The sequence below is a fragment of the Sciurus vulgaris genome, assembly GCF_902686455.1.
Source record: "Sciurus vulgaris genome assembly, chromosome: 11".
Taxonomy (NCBI): Eukaryota; Metazoa; Chordata; class Mammalia; order Rodentia; family Sciuridae; genus Sciurus; species Sciurus vulgaris.
The window spans coordinates 83498495-83502123 of record NC_136472.1 but is presented as its reverse complement, the minus strand read 5'-3'; positions in this window follow the sequence as shown (position 1 = coordinate 83502123).

Genomic DNA, 3629 nt, shown 5'->3' with positions numbered 1-3629 from the left:
TTGGTGCCAATACCATGCCGCTTTTATTACTATTGCTTTGTAGTATAGTTGAAGTTCTGGTATTGCGATACCCCTTGTTTCATTCTTCCTGCTAAGGATTCCTTTAGCTATTCTGGGTTTCTTATTCTTCCAGATGAATTTCATGATTGCTTGCTCTATTTCTGTAAGGTACGTCATTGGGATTTTCATTGGAATTGCATTGAATCTGTATAGCACTTTTGGTAGTATGGCCATTTTGACAATATTAATTCTGCCTATCCAAGAATATGGGAGATCTTTCCATCTTCTAAGGTCTTCCTCAATTTCTTTCTTCAATGTTTTGAAGTTTTCATTGTAGAGATCTTTTACCTCCTTGGTTAGATTGATTCCCAAGTATTTTATTTTTTTTGAGGCTATTGCAAATGGAGTTGTTTTCCTCATTTCCCTTTCAGATGTTTTGTCGCTTGCATATAAAAATGCTTTAGATTTATGTGTGTTGATTTTATAGCCTGTTATTTTGTTGAATTCATTGATGAGGTCTAGAAGTTATCTGGAGGAGGTTTTTGGATCCTCTAAATATAGAATCATGTCATCAGCAAATAGTGACAGCTTAAGTTCTTCTGTTCCTATTCGTATCCCTTTAATTTCTTTGGTCTGCCTAATTGCTCTGGCTAGAGTTTCAAGGACAATGTTGAATAGAAGTGGTGAAAGAGGACATCCCTGTCTTGTTCCCGTTTTTAAAGGGAATGGTTTCAGTTTTTCCCCATTAAGAATGATGTTGGCCATGGGCTTAGCTATTTGTATTCTTGATGATTGCCCTTCTGACTGTTATATGAGATGAAATCTCAGTGAAGATTTGCATTTCCCTAATTGCTAATGATACTGAACATTTTTCATGTATTTATTACCATTTGTATTTCTTCTTTGAGAAGTGTCTAATTAATTCGCCCATTTATTAAGTTATTTGATTATTTGGTGTAAAGTTTTTTGAGTCATTTATATATTCTAGATATTAATACTCTGTCAAAAGAGTAGCTAACAAAGGTTTTCTCCCATTCTGTAGGTTCTCTCTTCACATTCCTAATTGTTTCCTTTGAGGCACAGAAGGTTTTTAATTTGATGCCATCCCATTTTTTAACCCTTAGCACCATTTCCTGAGCTTTAGGGGGTCCTACAGAAAGTCGTTGCCCATGCCTAAAACTGGAGTGTTGACCCTACGCTTTCTTTTGGAAGTTGCAATTTCTGGTCTAATTCCTAGGACTTTGATCCATTTTTTTTATTTTGTACAGGGTGAGAGATAAGGGTCTAGTTTCATTCTTCCACCTGTGGACAACCAGTTGTCCCAGCACCATTTGTTAAAAAGGCTCTTTTCTCCAATGTATCTTTTTGGCAACTTTGTCAAGGATCAGATGATTGTATCTGTGTGGGTTTGTCTGTGTCTTTTATTTTGTATCATTGGTCTGTCATTGGTCTATGTGTCTGTTTTACCAGAGCTTTACAGTATAATTTGAAGTCAGGAATTGTTTTTTTTTTTATGTGATTTTTTTTTTTTTTTTTAACAAATGGGATACATGTTGTTTCTCTGTTTGTACGTGGCATAAAGGCATACCATTTGTGTAATCATAAATTTACATAGAGTAATGTTGTTTGATTCATTCTGTTATTTTTTCCCTTCCCCCCACCCCTCCCACCCCTCTTTACCCTCTATAAAGCACTTTCTTCCTCCATACTTGCCCCCCTCCCTAACCCTAACTCTAACCCTAACATTAACACTTCCCTCCCCCCCTTTATGTGTCATCCTCCACTTATTAGCGATATCATTCATCCTTTGGCTTTTTGAGATTGGCTTATCTCACTTAGCATGATATTCTCCAATTTCATCCATTTGCCTGCAAATGCCATAATTTTATCATTCTTTATGGCTGAGTAATATTCCATTGTGTATATATACCACAGTTTCTTTATCCACTCATCAATTGAAGGGCATCTAGGTTGGTTCCATAGTTTGGCTATTGTGAATTGAGCAGCTATGAACATTGATGTGGCTGTATCTCTGTAGTATGCTGATTTGAAGTCCTTTGGGTATAGGCCAAGGAGTGGGATAGCTGGGTCAAATGGAGGGTCCATTCCAAGTTTTCTAAGGAATCTCCACACTGCTTTCCAGAGTGGCTGCACTAATTTGCAGCCCCACCAGCAATGTATGAGTGTACCTTTCTCCCCACATCCTCGCCAACACCTGTTGCTTGTATTTTTGATAATCGCCATTCTAATTGGGGTGAGATGGAATCTTAGGGTGGTTTTGATTTGCATTTCTCTTATTACTAGAGATGTTGAACATTTTTTCATATGTTTATTGATTGCTTGTACATCTTCTTCTGTGAAGTGTCTGTTCATTTCCTTAGCCCATTTGTCGACTGGATTATTTGAATTCTTGGAGTAGAGTTTTTTGAGTTCTTTATATATTCTGGAGATTAGTGCTCTATCTGACGTATGATTGGCAAAGATATTCTCCCACTCTGTAGGCTCTTTCTTCACATTACTGATAGTTTCCTTTGCTGAAAGAAAGCTATTTAGTTTGAATCTATGCCAGTTGTTGATTCTTGCTTTTATTTCTTGGGCTATGGGAGTTCTGTTAAGGAAGTCTGGTCTTAGCCCGACATGTTGAAGATCGGGACTTACTTTTTCTTCTATACTCTGCAGAGTCTCTGGTCTGATTCCAAGGTCCTTAATCCATTTTGAGTTGAGTTTTGTGCAGGGTGAGAGATATGGGTTTAGTTTCATTCTGTTGCATATGGATTTCCAATTCTCCCAGCACCATTTGTTGAAGAGGCTATCTTTTCTCCATTGCATATTTTTGGCGCCTTTGTCTAGTATTAGAAAGTTGTATTTATTTGGGATTGTGTCCGTGTCCTCTATTCTGTACCATTGATCTACCTGTCTATTTTGGTACCAGTACCATGCCGTCTTTGTTACTATTGCTTTGTAATAAAGTTGAAGTTCGGGTATTGCAATACCCCCTGCTTCATTTTTCCTGCGAAGGATTGCTTTAGCTATTCTGGGTTTCTTATTCTTCCAGATGAATTTCATGATTGCTTGCTCTATTTCTGTAAGGTACGTCATTGGGATTTTAATTGGGATTGCATTGAATCTGTATAGCACTTTAGGTAGTATGGCCATTTTGACAATATTAATTCTGCCTATCCAAGAACATGGGAGATCTTTCCATCTTCTAAGGTTTTCTTTAATTTCTTTCTTTAGTGTTCTGTAGTTCTCATTGTAGAGGTCTTTCACCTCTGTTGTGAGATTGATTCCCAAGTATTTTATTTTTTTCGATGCTATGGTGAATGGGGTAGTTTTCATAATTTCTCTTTCTGAGGATTCATCACTTATGTATAAAAATGCATTGGATTTATGAGCATTGATCTTCTAACCTGCCACTTTACTGAATTCACTTATGAGTTCTAACAGTTTTCTGGTGGAATTTCCTGGTTCCTCTAAGTATATAATCATATCATCCGCAAATAGGGATAGTTTGAGTTCTTCTTTTCCTCTTCGTATTCCTTTAATTTCCTTGGTCTGTCTAATTGCTCTGGCTAAAGTCTCAAGAACGATATTGAATAGGAGTGGTGAAAGAGGGCATCCCTGTCTTG